The 18570-nt window shown below is 48.2% G+C and overlaps 1 protein-coding gene across 3 annotated transcripts in view; it reads left to right on the top strand.

The window, feature by feature from the left end:
* The first annotated feature begins 492 nt into the window (after positions 1–492).
* LOC147698104 (interleukin-5 receptor subunit alpha-like) overlaps positions 493–18570 on the top strand; it is a 501740-nt gene continuing 483662 nt past the window's right edge. For 2 of the 3 annotated variants that reach the window (XM_086934782.1, XM_086934781.1), the window contains exon 1: positions 509–699. The gene's annotated coding sequence lies outside the window, so the exon portion shown is untranslated. Of the gene's footprint in view, positions 700–18570 lie in introns of all 3 variants that reach the window. The other variant, XM_086934780.1, reaches the window with a different exon arrangement.

Below are 18570 nucleotides of genomic sequence, written 5' to 3'. Positions count from 1 at the left end.
GTAAGATAAAGGGCGGCAATAATGCAGCAACATTTCATTTTTTTGCCGCACAGTTTTCATTTTGTAATCTATGCTGCAATACCCTGGGGGTCTGATAAAGGGCTCAGGAGGGGTTACAGCCCTCCACTTTCACCTCTACAGCTTTAGCACTGATGGGGACGTCCCTCCCAGCGGAGGCCTTTCTGAGATATTGAGATTTGCCTCCTTTTATAAGACCTTTGTGATTGTGTGCCCGAAGTTGTGTTTCGCTTCGTTTAAGAAACCTTGTTTTTTTAAACGCTTTTTCCCTTGTTCTAGTGTCTTTTTTATCTGGTGTCTCTCTATGGGCATACAACTTGTCCCCTCTCCGCATGCTCTTCCACCTCCCTTGTACTCTCTCTTTCTCCTCACATATGGGACTTGCTCTGATTCAGTTGATAAAGGCAACTTCCCATTTTTAGTATTGGGCCACCCCAGACCGCAAGCTCTGATGTGTTTTCAGCTGTGCTCCGTACTGTACGTGGGTAGTGACGTTGGCGGTGCTGCTAAAAAAATTGGAGATAAAACTTTGGAGCTCCGACTGAAATAGGACTAACTTTAGGGCTGGGTCACAAGCCTACAGCCAAAGAGTGAGCAGACTCGTCCATGGAGCATTGCGAGCAGCCGATTTAGCATGTCAGATGATGATTCCTTAAACAATTAAATAACCACTCCGATTCGGTGAGTACACTTAATAACCCATGTGACTCTCGTGTGTTATCCTCTGTTAGTTCGAATTGTACGCTTCTGCATTAAGGGTTAGCTTTGTAGAGCTTTGTGTTGGGGGTGCGCCAGGAGCTTAACAGAAGTCTGAACTTTTACATTTTTTTTTAAATGTTTTAAAATCTAAACATTAGTAATTTAATCATGTTAAAATGCAAACTGGTTAAATGCCATACAAGCGAACTTCTCGAATATATTTCTAGTAGTTGCCTCTTGCAAACCAACCATCTTCCTTTTCACTTTCTCTGCCCGTTTAATGGACATGGGACATAATGGTCCATATGACCTCCTTACCGTGACCATCAGCATGGATGTAGGTTCGCCAAAATGCCAGGGATAGTAGAAGTGGCATTCCATGCCCTTTCGCCCCAACGACATCACAGGAAGTGACATCTTATGACCTTGAACCTGATGAGGTCCCAGAAAATGATGTCACAAGACTTTTATAAACTGAGAACATAGCAGGAAGTAAGGTCACTGGAGGTAAGAACCGAGCAATGAGTGCAGGCTAAAGAAAAGCACAGAAGTTATGGAAGCAGTTAAATGTCTATTTTAGTCTCCACCTATATTTTAGCTCGAGTGTCACCACGATATGACAGTAGCACAGCAATTACCTACCAAGGTACAACTATTGAACCACATATGTTGATGTGGCGTAACAGACAGAGCTGACGACTTGGGACCTGGAGAGCCAGGACCTCCTCTCGGCGTCAGTAATTCTGGGCTAATCACTTAATCTCCTTATGCCTACCAAAAAATAAATGTGTCCTTGTACAATGGAACTGGTGCTCATGTAAAGCCTCCAGTACCTTTGGGGCAAGATCGCGCTGTATAAAACTATAACAGAAAAAAAACAGCATTTGTAATGCAATAGGTCTGGTATTTGCGAGAGTTTGAGCTCTTCGCATTGTAAATGACAATGCCTTTTATTTATGTGTTTTGAAAACCTGCAAGCGGTGTGTCAGGTGCAAGATCTGAAAAGAATCTTCTTAGATTTACGGTTAACTGGATGGCAAATAATCTCCTGAAAGTTAATCTGGACAAAACTGAGGTGCTCATCATCACATTACAAGACAGCCCCTGGTGTGAGCTTTTCTGGCACCCCGAATTATGGGAGGTACCTACTCCGGGGAAAGTAGTAAAAAGTTTAGGACTAAAAATTGATGCAGATTTGTCCATGGCCCCCCAAGTCTCCGCGGTGGTGGGCTCCTGTATAGGCCTACTTAGGCAACTTCGGAAACTTGTTCCTATTCTCTCTGTTCCGACACTGTAATCCATTGTGTCCGCCACAGTCATCTCGCGGCTGGACTATGGAAATGCTCTTTATTTGGGCCTCCCTCGGAAGCTCCTTAGGAAATTACAGGTGGATCGGAATGATGCCGCCAGGCTGATTTTCTCCCTGCCGAGGAGAACACGAGCGACGCCCCTTCTACAGAAATTGCACTTGCTGCCTATCGAACATCGAGTGCAATTCAAGTGTCTCTTTATAGCCCATAAAGCCATCTATGGAGAGGCCCCCAAATATATTAAAGACCGTCTGAGTAAATACAGCCCGGGCAGAGCCTTGCGCTCCTCCAAAGCCTGTAAATTAACCCCATTGAGATTTAATCTTAAATCAAAGGGTGGTAGAGCTCTGTCGGTCCTCCTTCCTCAAATCTGGAACGAGTTACCTGTAACCTTACAAGGGGAACCAGTGCTTCTGCCCTTTAGAAAGGCGTTAAAGACCCACCTGTTCAAAAAGACAACATCTCTACTTTAAAATCGTCAGTGTGGTCGCGGGGGGTCTGCCGGTGGCTGTTTGTTGTGTTTCTTTTTCTTTAAAAGCGCTTGAGATCAGTGGTGATTTGCGCTATACAAAACTATAGTAACATAACATAAGCATGCACTTGGTACTTGTAGTCCTTGCTTATGAGAAGAAAGGCTGGCAGTAACTGCAACTCTTTTACAGCCAGCTTTACTTCTCCTAAGCAAGGACAGTGGGGGTTTGATTCACAGAACTAACTTAAGACAAAATCCTAAACTTACTACCATTTTGGTATTCACAGAAGGCACTTACTCATTTTGGTATTCACAGAAGGCACTTACTCATTTTGGTATTCACAAAAGTTTGGAGTCCTAACTTTAGGACTCCTAAATGCCTTCTGGGAATACTGAAAGTCTTAAAGTTAGGAGTCCTAACTTTGCTACTACTAAAATGAGAACAATCCTAATTTTAAGACTTTCGGTATTCACAGAAGGCATTTAGGAGTCCTAAAGTTAGGACTCCTAACTTCTGTGAACACCGAAATGAGTAAGTACCTTCTGTAAATACCGAAATTAGTAAGTGCCTTCTGTGAATACCAAAATGAGTAAGTGCCTTCTGTGAATACCAAAATTGTAGTAAGTTTAACATTTTGTCTTAAGGTAGTTCTGTGAATCGGGCCCTACAAGTACAAAGTGAGTTTTTACACACCGCTTTGCAGGTTTCCAAAACACATAAATAAAAGGCATTGGACCAGATTCACAAAGGTCAACTGAAACAAAGGTCTAACTTTACGACTTTCGGTATTCACAAAGGGCATTCATGAGTAGTAAAGTTAGACATTTGTCTCCGTTTTGGTCTCAGTTAAACTTAAGACCAAAACTTAAGTTTAACTGAGATAAATGTCTAACTTTACTACTCATAAATGCCGTTTGTGAATATCAAAAGTCGTAAAGTTAGACTTTCGTCTTGGTTTACCTTTGTGAATCGGACCCACTGTCCTTTACAAAGCAATTAGCTAAAACTCCTGCAAATGTGAGACCTATTTCATTGCAAATGTTTGTTTATTCTCTTTCTCTGGTAAGAAATCTGATGAAGACAGTCCCCAAAAAGGAGTGCCAGTGGGTCCCACCTGCAACTATTGGCTTCAATTAAGCACTACGCAAACAAATGAGGGTCGGAATGCTGAATAAATCATACATTCACCCCCAGTCAAGAGATCTGGGTTAAATCCATTGTTCATTTTCTCACCATGCCACCTCGGTTTGAACCTAGCCCTATGCAAATTAGTCTTGACCCTGTGCCTCCTGGGAGCAGTCCAGACCAAACTGCCAAGCCAGGTCCTCCATGGACCGGAAACAAGCGTCCGGGGTCCGGTTTCTGGGTATTACCCTTCATCAGCCAGGCTAGCTTGAATCCAGCGGCACAGTGAGCAAAGGACCCATGTCTGGGCATACCCATCGCACTTAGGGTGAAAAGTACTGCGCAAACAAATGATGGACGGAATGCTGAATAAATCATACATTCACCCCGGTCAAGTGATCTGGGATAAATCCATCGTTCTTTTGCTCACCGTACAACCCCAGTTTAGACCCAGCCATATGCAAATCAGTCTTGACCCTGTGCCTCATGGGAACAGTCCAGACCTGAACTGCCAAGCCAGTTACTCCATGGACCGGACATAAGCATCCTGGGACCCGTTTCTGGTTATTACCCTTCATCAGCCAGGCTAGATTTAATCCAGTGGCACAGTGAGCAAGGGACCCACATCTGGGCATATACATCCCACTTAGGGTGAAAAGTGCTACACAAACAAATGATGGACGGAATGCAGAATAAATCATACATTCACCCCCAGTCAAGTGATCTGGGTTAAATCCATTGTTCTTTTGCTTACTATGCCACCCCAGTGTGGACCCCGCCATATGCAAATCAGTCTTGACCCTGTGCCTCATGGGAACAGTCCAGACTGAACTGCCAAGCCAGGTCCTCCCTGGACCGGAAATAAGCATCCGGGGACCAGTTTGTGGGTATTACCCTTCATCAGCTAGGCTATCTTGAATCCAGTGGCACTGTGAGCAAGGGACCCACGTCTGGGCATACCAATCCTTTTAGGGTGAAAAGTGGTGCGCAAAGAAATGATGGACTGAATGCTGAATAAATCATAAATTCAGCCACAGTCAAGTGATCTGGGTTAAATCCATTGTTCTTTTGCTTGCTATACCACCCCAGTTTAGACCCAGCCATATGCAAATCAGTCTTGACCCTGTGCCTCATGGGAACAGTCCAGACCGAACTGCCAAGCCAGGTCCTTCCTGGACCAGAAACAAACATAATGGGACCGGTTTCTGGGTATTACCCTTCATCAGCCAGGCTAGCTTGAATCCAGTGGCACAGTGAGCAAGAGACCCACGTCCGGGCATACCCATCCCACTTAGGGTGAAAAGTGCTACACAAACAAATGATAGACAGAATGCTGAATAAATCATACATTCACCCCCAGTCAAGTGATCTGGGTCAAATCCATTGTTCTTTTGCTCACCATGCCACCCCAGTTTAGACCCAGCCATATGCAAATCAGTCTGAGAAAAATGTAGGCAATTCCTTGTGTTTGATAGCTGCCAAACATGAGGACATACTATGTGTTTATGACATGTAATCTGAATGAATGTGTATGTTTGCACCATGTTTAGTGCATCTATTTTCTCCATTGATATTCCTCACACTCGAGAAAGTAAAATGTTTGTGTTAGACCTCGCAACATTGGCGTTGGCCTCACTTCCAATTTTGCTGTTGCCTCATGTGTTTTTGCTGGCGTTAGATGCTTTGGGCACTGTGCCAGTTCTTTCCAGTGTCACAGTGCGAGTGCTCCCTATTGTAAATTAATGTATAAATTCATGTTTCCATGATTGGCTGGTTTGGTTTATCTGCCAGACCCTAGTACAGTGCACCAGGAGTGCCCAGGGCTTGTAAACCAAATGCTGCTTCTAGGCTTGCAGCACTGGTTGCAGCCTGTAAAAGTGTGTCTAAGGCCTGCCATTGCAAAGCCTGCATGCAGTCTGGTACTGCCATGCTGACTGGGCAGGTGCACCCACTTGCCAGTTCTTAAACCTTCCCTTGTCTTCATATCAGACACCGCTATGGTAGGCCCAGGGGCAGGGTGCGTTATAAGTATGAGGTAGGACATGCCCTGGTGTGTGTGGCATGTCCTAATAGTGAATTACAGCCATTTTCTTTTTTCACTATTGCAAGGCTAACTGTTCTCCATAGGCCAGAATGCGCAGTCGGATTATTACATTTTATAATCCTAACTGGCTCAGGGAATACGGTAGAAATTCGAGTTTAGTGTGCCTGAACTCAGAATGATAAAGTACATATTTTAGTGAAGATGATTTTAACATTCAGTGTTTGAGAATACCACTTTTAGAAAGTAGGTATTTTCCTGTCTAACTATCCAAGCCTGCCTCTGCTAGGTTGTGTATTCTTTATCTGGAATTTGAGTGATAGGAGTGGGGGATTCCAGGCAACAGAATGAGTCAGCCGAGTGGTGAATAGAGACACCTGTATCTAGATGGGATGGAGGAGTTGCACATGGGACCTGAATAGGACTGTGCCTGTCCTCCACAATGCTGGCTCCATCTCCTGTGGTGCGGATGATGTCTCTACCCTTCACTGTGAAAGAAGAGAAGGAATCATGTCAACAAAGTGCTCCAGGGTGGTGCTTTCCCTCCACAATGCTGGCTCCATCTCCTGTGGGGTGTCAGATGTTTCTGCCCTGCACTGAGAAAGGAAAGAAGGAGTCTTGTCCACAGAGTGCTCCACAACTGGTTTGGACTGGGCAAAGGCCCCTCTGCACTCAGAGGACAAAGGTTTAGGGGTATAAATATTGGGACCCTGATCCCAAGAAATTAGATCACTTTGGGAAACAAGAAGAAACCTTTGCTGAGGAGAGGAACCTGAAGAAACTGAGGAGACAGTATCCCTAAGCTGAAGTGTTGCTTGGGGGATTGGCATGCAGTGGTTGCCAGACTGTCAAAGAGAGGAGGAAGGGACTATGTGTACTTTCATCAACTTGTAAGGATCTCCAAGGGTTTGAGAAAAGAGGTTCCCTCCTGCTGAAGTCCCAGGGACAACAAACGTCAAACCCCAGCTCCCCAGATTTGCTTAGGAAGTGCCTGCTGCTGTTTTGGGGCCTTCTGAGGGACTGCGTGTCACAAGGAGCTGGAAGCGTGACTCAAGAGGAGGAAGCATGTTGCCGTTGCTGCTGCTGCCATCGCATCTTGGAGGGCGCCGCTGTAGCTGTCGGACTGCAACACATTAAGAGAAGTGCCTCGCATCCACGGAGAAGTGTGCCGCGGTTGGAGCTGCTGTCATCTCATCACGGAACAAGGGTGTCGCCGCTGGAGATGTCGCATTGAGCAGAAGCGTCAAGCAACATCAGAGAAGAGTGTCGCTGCCGAAGCTGTTGTCATCGCATCACGGAACAAGGGTGTCGCCGCTGCAGCTGACGCATCGAGCCAAGACTTCTCGCATCATCGGAGAAGTGTGCCGCATCTGGAAGAACTTCAAGTCTTTATTTCTTTGCATTGGAACTTTGCCTCATTTCCATCGCTCCAACACTTTCGTTGTGAAAGCGTAATGCATTGTAAAGGACATTGACTCAAAGTGTCGCATTTTAAGAACTAAAGAGAACTAAGCTAATTCTACTATTATAAGTACATTATTGTGGATTTTTGTTGTTTGTGGTCTTGTGATAAGTTTAAATAAAGAATACTTATTTTTGATATAAAACCTGTGTGGTATCCATCCGTAGTGTTGTCACTGGATTACTGTATGTGGTCACAAATGCTTTACACACTGCCTCTGAGATAAGCCTGTCTGCTTGTGCCAAGCTACCAAGAGGGTGAGCAGGGGTTATTGGAAAGGGGAGACCTCTCGGTCACCCCGAACGTATGGCTGGGTGCCCCGATCGCCCGGGAAACCTTTGCAGGCGGTGGGCGTGTCCCCGGCCGGTATGCCCAACGTGGCGTGGTTGGAGCACGCCCCCGCCGCCTAAGAGGGTTATCCTAACACCCGCCCGGAAGTCCGTGCACTTTTGGGCAGGATGGGGATGCGGCCCGCCTTCCCGCCGCAAGATAAGAGGCGCGGGAATCAAGGCAGGCGTCCTCTTGTTCCTGCGCTCTGAAGGCTGCACCACTCATCGCTCGTGAGCCCTCAAGGGAACAAGCTGCAGTTTTTTGAACGTGGTATTCGTTATTTTTTCTGTTTCAGTCGTCGAGGCGTATCTGGAATCCGAGGAGCTACTGGAAAACAGGCAGAGATAAAGCAGAACGACAGATATGCCTGGAAAGTAGAGTGGAAAGAGCTTCGAGATGGAACAGATGCTGCGCACACTGGTAAACCAAGTGTCGGCGATGGACAGGAAATTTGGTAAAGTAGACCGACTGGGTCGTGGCTTAGCGGCGCTCCAGAAAAAATTGGAGGCTCAGGCGGGGCCCTCAGGGAGACCTAAGAGGATCATGGGGCCTGCTTTGCCAAACATTACCCCAGGGGGGATAAGGAGAAAAAGAAGAAGGGGAAAGTGGGTCCTAGCGAGGCCCCGGTCCCGATGGAGGTCCCGCTGGTCCCAGTAACACCAGCGGCCAGCCCGGTACCCACACCGGATGGGGGAGTGCCAATCCCTGTGATTATCACACTGCTGGATAAGGATCAAATACCCCCCGAACTAGCGATTCATCTGGCGGCGGTGTTGCCTTGGTTGAGGAAGGGAGCGGGGGTATCCGTGGCAGCGGAAGATCCAGCTGAAGAGGCTAGGCAGATTATCGACCAGCTCAGGCAGGCAAGGGGCTTTGGGGCAGCGAACGTGCCTTTCACTCCTCTGCAGGTGGCGAACCCGGCCGCGGTCGAGAATCGGAATAAAGCGACGGACACGACCGCAGGTACGACAGAAGACGGTAAGAGGTCGCTCCCAATAATGGGGGAGGGCTCTGTACCTTCAAGGCGGGAATGCTTGGCACAACATGTTCCTATGGCCACAAAAGAGATGGTGTGGGCGAATAAGTACATTAATATGTTTTCATTGTTGACGGACAATCGTGAGTTAGAATATGCCAAGACCCAGAAGGATTTATGGCACCCCAGTGAATGGAGGGCAAAAATGGCAGAATTCAGGGTGGAAGAGCCTATGATGAACTGGATCAGGGCTTGTTCTGTTTTTGTAGTAATTATGGGTGAGCGAACACCAGAACTGTTGGGAGACCTTGCTTGCTACCAGAGCAGGATCACGGGCTTCCATGAGAAGTATGGAGGGGACGCATGGAAAGGGTACGACGTGTCATTTAGAAAAGCGAAAGAGTTTAATGCATCACTGACATGGGATTGTTTGGACACTGTATCTTGGCATGCGCAGTTCACGCCGGGCTCGGCGGGTGGATCAGGGTCGAGTCAAACGGCTTCAGGGCTTTTCAGCAGAAACATCCACAGCCCTTTCAACCGGCCCACGGGGGAGATGCTCAGTCTAGATCGGGCGGTAATGGAAATAAGCGAGGAGTATGTTGGTTTTTTTACAAGGGAACGTGTAACAGGCTGCAGGGAACATGCAGGTTCAGGCATGCCTGCGCAGGTTGTGGTAACACTTCCCAACCTGAAACTAGCTGCCGATCCAGAGGCAATAATGCTGGTGGAAAAGGGGATACCAAGCAGGATTGACACGGTGCCTCGGATGACCAAACAATCGCCCGTGGATATTCTGGCTTTGACACCCTGGCTGAACAAATACCCTGACCGTGTGTCTGCCGGGATCCTGCGAGATGGCTTCTCGTATGGCTTCAGGATCCCGGCGTGTGATTTTCGGGGGGCCCCCTTATGTAAAAACCAACTGTCCGTTATGAACAACCCGACGGTGGTCGCCACAAAAATTGCAAAAGAGGTTCGCTTGGGGCGGGTTGCGGGACCGTTCGGTGAACCACCAACGGCAAATTTTGTATGTTCCCCATCAGGGGTAGTTCTCAAGAAGGAGCCGGGATAATTCAGGCTTATTCATAATCTGTCTGCACCAAGGGGGGCTTCGGTGAATGAGGCAATCGACGCAGGCATTTGCAGTGTGAGGTATGCATCATTCGATGACGCAGTGGTAATGTTGAATCGCCTAGGCCCCGGTGCATTGTTAGCCAAATCGGATATTGAATCCGCATTTAGGTTACTACCGGTGCATCCCCAGGAGGATCAGCACTTGTTGGGTTTCGCATTTCAGGGGAAGTACTACATGGATATGTGCATGCCGATGGGTTATTCAATTTCGTGTGCCTATTTTGAAATGTTTAGCTCATTTCTGGAGTGGGCGTTCTCAAAGGCCTCAGGGCACCAACATGTGATGCATTATCTTGACGATTTCCTGTTTCTCGGCCGGTGGGCTCTCGGGACTTTGCACGGGCATTGCAGGAATTCTGCGTGCTCATGCGGGGTTTCGGGGTCCCGTTGGCGCCAGGTAGGACAGTGGGTCCTACTACCTCCCTGGAGTTTCTGGGTATTGAACTAGACTCCGTGGAGGGTTGCTTCCGTCTGCCGGCGGAGATGATCGCCAAATTCAGGGCCTCCTTGTTGGAATGCCTTCGAAACGACAAGGTGACACTGCACCAACTACAGCAAACGGTGGGACAGCTGAATTTTACACTGAGGGTTATACCGAAGGCTCGCCCTTTCTCCCGATCCATTGCCCAGGCCATGGTTGGCCTCAAGGAGGGGCACCATCGTACGAGGCTGTCGGCAGAGGTTCGCAAGGACATGCTCATTTGGCTGGCTTTCCAGGCAGATTTCAACGGCCGGGTCGTCTAGAGCAAAGCCCCGGCCTTGTCAGCAGAATTAGGTTTATGGACCGACTCTGCGGGCAGTGTGGGGTTTGGCGCGATCCTTGGTAACCGATGGTCAGCCCAGAAATGGCCAGCATGGTGGGAAACAAGTGGCTTGACGAGCAACATTGGTTTCCTAGAGTTATTCCCCATCTGGGTAGCGTTGTCGGCCTGGCCAGAGGAGGTCCGAAACCGCTCAGTGATATTTTGGTCAGATAACATGACCGTGGTTGAGTGCATTAACCAGCAGGCAGCACGCTGCAAGTGGATATTGCGATTGTTGAAAGAAGTTGTGTTGAAATGCCTGCAGCTAAATGTACAATTCAGGGCAAAACATGTGCCAGGAGTACTGAATAATGCAGCTGATGCGCTCTCTCGTTTCAAAATTCAGGCATTCAGGGATTGTTTACCCTCAGTGGAGCTAGTGGCAGCGCCATTTCCCGAAGCATTATGGCAAATCGGCGCCCCGGACTACAAAACCTCGTGGCAGCCAGTTTAGTGCCCAGGACAAGAAAAGCTTACGAAGGGGCGTTCCGCTCGTACTGCGCCTTTTTGGGCCCTGCATGGGAGCATAAATGGGGCAGGAGGGGTCCTTTACCCAATTTTTAGTGGCACTTCATGAGGAGGGCCGGTCGGCGGCAACCGCCAGTCGGTATAAGGCCGCCATATTGTTTATGGCTCAGCTCAAGGGGATCAGGGACCCGACGGACTCCTTTACAGTCAGAAAGGCGCTGCGCGGCTGGCGGCGCCTAGAGGGTCACAAAAAGGATACCAGGCATCCGATAGGATTTGACAGGTTGACCGCTTTGTTGGCTAAACTGGAGGAGACATGCTCCCCACCTAGGGAGGTTATCCTGTTCCGGGTAGCATTTGCATTGGCATTCTATGGGGCCCTGCGGGTAGGCGAACTGGTGGCTGCCAACAAAAGGGATACCGAGGGGGGTCTGCGCAGGGACACACGCAAGTGAGGGGGGATTCCCTGCTGATCACGATAGCCAGGTCAAAGACAGACCAGGAGGCCCAAGGGAGTAGCATTGTGTTGCAGCACGCTCCGGGTAGTCCCTGTTGTCCAGTGAGGCACGTTGAGGCTTACCTAAAACAAAGGGTGACGACGTGGGGGGGGGGCCTTGCTGCGGCATGCTGAAGGCACCCCGTTAACAAAGTTTCAGTTCCAGAGGGTGCTGGGGATCACGATCGCAGCTGCGGGCTTGAATCCGAGTGATTTTGGAACTCATTCGTTCAGGATAGGGGCCGCTACAGAAGCGACGGCCGGGGGTCTGCAGGCAGACAATGTTAAACAATTGGGGCGCTGGTCTTCAGATTGTTTCAAACATTACGTGCGGCTGCAAATGTTGTAATTTACTTAAGAAGTGCACTCACGCTTGTTGTCTTTTGTTTGGATTACAGTTTCACGAGCCTGTGACGCAGGGCGGAAATTGGGACCAGCCCAGTATCAGCTAACCACCACTTCAGGAACAAGGAATGGAAGACGAGTGGTCTGGGTCGTGGGCCACTCATACGTGAGGCGTGCCGCGGACATATTCAGGGCAGATGATGCGATCCACACATCTGAGGAATATGGTTTCAGGAGGTCCTTCCATGGGAAGGGCGGCTTGTGTATTGACCGACTGCAAAGTTTTGTGGGAGAATTGTTAGGGCGGCACAGGTCACCGCCATCAGTAGTCATAGTGCACATTGGGGGCAATGACTTGGTGAGATTGGGCAGACGGGCGTTAATCGAACACATACTTTCAGCAGTTAGTTGGTTAGCAAAGACACTCCCGTGGTGCACGATAGCCTGGTCACACATGATTCCTAGGAAGGTATGGAGGGGTGGACGATCCACGACAGCGTTGAACTATTGGGTAAAGAGGGTCAACAATAAAATGGAGAAATTGTTTCGCTCTGCTCATCTTCAAAGCATACCTCACGGGTGCATCTGGGGGGACCACTGTTATGCAGACGATGGGGTGCACCTGTCCAGGGAGGGGAATGACTTATTGATAGGAGACATGTTAGCTTGGCTAGTGGGATTGAGGAGACATGACCTATAGGAGTTGTGGGGGGGCCAGATAGTCGGTCAACTATCTGGCCTGTGGCGGTAAGGTCATGATCGATGAGCAGTGATTTCAAGGTCCCTAGTGGGTCGCCACCCATTATGGATGGGAGCGCCCAGGGGAGGCGGCCATTGGCCCCTCCCACGGGGGGGCGGCACCCATTACGGATGGGATTGCCCAGGGGGAGACGGCCATAGGCCCCTCCCAGGGGGAGACGGCTATATGCCCCTCCCACGAATTTCCCGGGGGCCGGATATCCGCTTCGGCGGAAGAGAGTGCGGGGGAAGGGGGGGAGTCCACGCTGTCCTTCTTACGGATACCCCGCACGGGAACTCGGACGACCTTAAGATGGCACCGAGTGACAGGGGGCCCCATGACAAGGGAAGTTACAGTTGGCTACGAGGGTAAAGCCCTCTGCGCATGCGCCACTCTCATGAGAGGGTGGAAATTTGGTGATAGGGATCTGACACCGGTTAAGACCTTGCCGTTGGCCCCTTACGATAGGATGTACAAAATTCGTATGCAATGCATTATGTCATGATGTTAGACTCGGTTAGGAAAATCTTTGTATTAGAGATTTGTTAAGGTTAGCATGGATACCTGTCTTCATCAAGTGTAATGAAAGTTGAATTTTGTACATGATAAATGAAACGTTTTCATTCAAAGTTTTACATTTTGTTTCATATTTTAATAAATACGGCCGGGGGGGGGTCGGGAGGCCCCCTGCCTTCCAAAAGTTTGAACTGTGTCTGTCTCCTACCACTGGGATTGGTGGTTGAAGGGGTGGCGGGCATCCCGGACCATATGGAAAGAGGAGACCTCTCGGTCACCCCGAACGTATGGTTGGGTGCCCCGATCGCCCGGGAAACCTTTGCAGGCGGGGGGACCTGGCCCCGGCCTGTATGCCTAAAGTGGCGTGGTTGGAGCACGCCCCCGCCGCCTAAGAGGGTTGTCCTAACACCCGCCCGGAAGTCCGTTCACTTTTGGGCGGGATGGGGATGCGGCCCCGCCTTCCCGAAGCAAGATAAGAGGCACGGGAATCCAGGCAGGCGTCCTCTTGTTCCTGCGCTCCGAAGGCTGCACCACTCGTTGCTCGTGAGCCCTCAAGGGAACAAGCTGCAGTTTTTTGACCCACCCACCAGCCCCTTTTGCAGAAGTTTAGGAATTAGCAAAGTTCTGATTCGCAATTGATTGTGATGCATAAACGGCTTGTTTAGGCCTTTTCTCCCATCATAGATAATTCCAAGAGTGTGTAGGCAACTGAATACTTGTCTATAGGCCTTTTTTCCTTTGTAGAAGTGTAATGGAATGTATGCAATAAAATTGTTTCTCTGTTATAGGACCTTTTCTCCTTTGTAGCAATGTTTATAGTATGTTGGATACTATCTTGGGACGTCCGCTCGACAAGGGCGGGAGTAGCAGTGACGGATATATCTAGCTGTAATATAGGATTAAGCATAGGTTTTTTCCCATTAGTAGGTAAATAACTGGCGTATTTATTTAGTCTTCGGTCGGGCGGTAAGGTCATGATCGGTGAGCAGTGATTTTAAGGTCCCTAGTGGGGGCGCCACCCATTATGTATGGGAGCGCCCGGGGGGGCGGCCATTGGCCCCTCCCACGGGAGTGCGGCACCCATTACGGATGGATCGCCCAGGGGGAGACGGCCGTAGGCCCCTCCCAGGGGGAGATGGCTATATGCCCCTCCGACTAATTTCCCGGGGACCGGACATCCGCTTCGGCGGAAGAGAGTGCGGGGGAAGGGGGGGAGTCCACGCTGTCCTTCTTACGGATACCCCGCACGGGAACTCGGACGACCTTAAGATGGCACCGAGTGAAAGGGGGCCCCCATGACAAGGGAAGTTACAGTTGGCTACGAGGGTAAAGCCCTCTGCGCATGCGCCACTCTCACGAGAGGGCGGAAATTTGGTGATAGGGATCTGACACCGGTTAAGACCTTGCCGTTGGCCCCTAACGATAGGATGTACAATATTCGTATGCAATGCATTATGTCATGATGTTAGACTCGGTTAGGAAAATCTTTGTATTAGAGATTTGTTAAGCTTAGCCTGGATACCTGTCTTCATCAAGTGTGATGAAAGTTGAATTTTGTACATGATAAATGAAACGTTTTCATTTAAAGTTTTAAATTTTGTTTCATATTTTAATAAATACGGCCAGGGGGGTCGCGAGGCCCCCCTGCCTTCCAAAAGTTCAAACTGTGTCTGTCTCCTACCATTGGGATTGGTGGTGGAAGGGGTGGCGGGCATCCCGGACCATATTTAGGAGTGTACCCCCTTACCCTGACTAGAGGCAAGGGTCCTTACTTGTCACAAGCACCTTCCTGTGCCAACTAGAGACTCCCAAATTGAACCGTTTGTATGAATAATTGTGTTTGATGTGACCACACAAGAAAACAGATGTAGTTAGAACTATTGTTTAATTTCCTGTTCTGACAGTGTAGGCAAGAACGTTTCAGTGAAATAACAATCATAGGATGAAATGCATCACCTGCGGAATGGATTAAAACTAAAGGGTCTGGACAGAGTTTGTGAAGCAGTAGGGCAACTTTGTTATGGACATCTGTGCATTGCAAAAAGAAAATCATTTTTTCAGAAAAACATTTGCTCGCTAGTAAGCTCAACACAAAGTTAGGTCTCGCCGAATGATGCAGCACGATGCATACAGTTCTTTAAAGGAGGACACCCCGTGAGAAGTACCGCAGAAGCCTTGTGCCTGCCAGTGCGTTGCGTGTGTTTGCAATCATACCCTGCCCTGTGAATGCCTACCCAACCGGCTTCAGTGAGGTGCATGGCATTATGTGAAACACGTTATTCTTTTCTGTTTCAGCATCCGATAAATTGCACATTTTCATGCTCTTTTGTTGTCCCATGAAAGATACTGTGGTCTGCAGCAGTCATCCCAAATGTAATGCTGGGCTCCGCAGGGAGCAGCCTCTGGGGCTGCGCGACTAGGGCAGCACGTGCCTCACGCGCCCCTGCTAAAGACACTCTCCTGCCCTCCTGTCACGGAGGGCAGGAGAACAAGGCCTGCTCGGTAGGGGCTCCCCAGAAATAAATGTGCCACCACCGATGCTTTATCAGCGAAGGGAAAATAATGCCTCGCGGCAGACATGAGGGCACTATGCACGTTTCCATATGCTAGTGTGCTCCCCAGCTAAATAATAAATATGGCTGCACCCGACTGCCAAGAAAAACCAATAATGATGGATGGTGCAATTAATCATAGCCGCTGGGGACTTCTCTGCATAACATTACTTTCTGTTGTTTTTTGGTTCACCGTACCTCTACACACCTTGACAAACCCAATGCACATCAGTTTTCACACTGTTCTAGAAGGGAAAACTCTCTCATACCCTCTTTGGGTAAAGTTTGCGCTATATAAATCCTTATATATAAAAGACAATCCCCAACCCCAGGCACGTTGTTCATCTTATGGAAAAAGCAGTAACACAAGACATTTCCCTCAAGCTAACAAGACATACCTAAAACCCCTCCTATTGGGAGGTACTCACCTGTTCACTATCCAATAAATGGATAGAACATCCTCAAACCTGTGTCATCCTAACATCTGTCCACCTACAGGATCTTAGTGACGTTTTGTTTTCAGTGCAGTAACAGTGGTGTGTGTGCGCCCTGTAGGTCTCAGTTCCCAATACCCATAGCTTCACTCCGACTTTCATCTTTTTGAGGTTTGTGCAATGTTTGCATAAGCCATTAACTCAGTCCTTATTGCTTCTATTCTGAACACCTTTTAGAATGGCTAAGAAACTTACTAATTATTATAAGCCACTACAACAAATGTCTGCGCCCTCTGATAAATTATTTATTAACTATTAATCATTTGCACTCGCTGTAATCAGGAGTTAGGTTGTGTGTACGAGAGGCCTGGTTATCCTGCCTCTAAAGTTTTGGGAAACCTGTATGTTTCTGCCTCTTCTCCATCCTTCCAACCCCTCTACACTTTTTGTTTTCGGGGAGGGTGAGTGTGTCTCAACATCAGTGTGCTGTGGATCATGGTCTGGGACTGCTGGCCACCCCCCTCCCTATCAGGCACACTACAGTTATCAAAACTTATCAGACCAACAACAGAATTCTTTGGAAGGCAGGGGGTCTCGCGACCCCCCGGCCGTATTTATTAAAATACGAAACAAAATTAAAATTGAATAACATAACATTATTTATATAATTATTAAATGCAAAATTCAGACTTTAGATTTACATCAAGTTTAGACAGATATGATGGGCTAACCTTAACAAATGTCTAATACAGCGTGTTTCCTAACCGAATCTAACATCCTCATATCAATTTTGCATTCTAATAATTTCTGGTCCTACGGCAAGGTCGCTAACCGGTGTCATATCCTTTTACCCAGCTACGCTCTCACGTTGGAGATGCGCATGCGCAACAAGGGTCCGGTTACCCTCGTACGCTCCGAGAACTCCATTTAACCATAACAGGAGGGCCCTTACACTCGCACCCTTTGATGACGTCATAGTGTATGTGAGGGGTGGCTACCAGCATGAGGAAAGCGTGACTCCCTCCCCCGCACTCTTCCAAGCGATGGATATCCTGCCCCTGAAGTTCTGGGACAGACCAGTAGCCCCTCCCCCTGGGCGAACCCTTTCATGAATGGGGCCGCCCCCCACTAAGGACCTTAAATTGCTGCTCACCGATTATGACCTTACCGCCTGACCCATATAATAAACACAACATTTTTAATCTAAGAGGGAAAAAGGGCCTAAGGAAAAACAGTTAATGCAGCAGCAATCACACAACCAATAAAGCATATTAATATTAACTTTGCCTCTAAACGGGGAAAAAGGCCTAAGGAAGATTTGATTTGATTGATTTAATTTGATTTGATTTATCTATTTGTAGAGCGCGCGAATGCCCAAGGGCGTCTTGGCGCTGTGAGATACCGTTGGCTCTTGAAGATGTTGATTAGGGCTATGCGGAGAAAAGCCACGTTTTAAATTCCTTTCTGAAGGATTTCAAAGATGGGCTGTTTTTTATGTCTAGCGGTAATTGGTTCCAGATTCTTGCCGTGTGCACCATGAAACTTCTTCCGCCCCAGTTAGCTCTCTTAAATCTTGGGACCCTGATTATTTTCATTTGGCTGGATCTAAGAAGTCTGTTTGGCTCATATAGTTTTAAATGGGTTTTTAGAAATTGTGATCCAGTTCCATTAATTGCTTTATATGCTAGGCATAGTGATTTGAATTGTATCCTTTTTACAATTGGCAGCCAGTGGAGATTTTTTAATTTGTGGCTGATTGTTTCAAATTTTGGTATCCCTAGTATCAGCCTGGCTGCTGCATTCTGCAGGCGTTGGAGTTTGAGTAGGATTTTTTTTCTGGCTCCGGCGTATAGGCCGTTCCCGTAGTCCAGTCTGGACAAGGCTAATGCTGTCACCACTGTCTTGCGTGAGTCATGTGGTAGGTAAGGTAGGATTTTCTTGATCATTTTTAGGATGTACCAAAGTGATGATGCCAGCTTACTGGCTTGGGCATCAAAGGAAAGATTGGTATCTAGAGTGATTCCCAGGTTTTTCACCTTTTCTGATGGTTCGGGACATCCTCCTAGTTCTTTTGGCCACCATGAATGGGACCATATTTTTGTGTCCCCTCCTAGTACCATGACCTCACTTTTGTCCCCGTTTAGTTTTAGGCAGTTTGTTCTTATCCATTGGCTGATTTTTACCATGCAGATTTAAAATTTTTCTGCTGTGTTCTCTACGTCTTTATTTATTGAGACCACGATTTGGGTATCGTCGGCGTAGGATATTGGGGTGAAGCCGCAGTTTCTTATTATTTGTGCAAGGGGAGTTACGTACAGATTGAAAAGAGTGGGGCTCATCGAGGAGCCCTGCGGGACTCCACATGGTAGGTTGAATTGGTTGGATTTTGCCTCTCCCGATTCTACTGAGAAGGTTCTGTTCTCTAAATAGGAAGCAATGAGGGCACAAGCTGAGTCATGTAGTTGTGCTGTTTTCAGGCGTATTATGAGGATCTCATGGCTGACTGTATCGAAGGCCGCCGATAAGTCAAGTAGTATCAAGGTGGCCTTCGATCCGTTGTCCAGTACTTGCCTGAGTTCCTCCACTACTGTGATAAGAGCAGTCTCTGTTCCATGTCCTTCACGGAAACCAAACTGTGAATGATCC

This window comes from Lissotriton vulgaris, chromosome 8 (assembly GCF_964263255.1).
Source record: "Lissotriton vulgaris chromosome 8, aLisVul1.2, whole genome shotgun sequence".
NCBI classification, from domain to species: domain Eukaryota; kingdom Metazoa; phylum Chordata; class Amphibia; order Caudata; family Salamandridae; genus Lissotriton; species Lissotriton vulgaris.
This window is presented reverse-complemented; position numbering and strand designations above follow the sequence as displayed.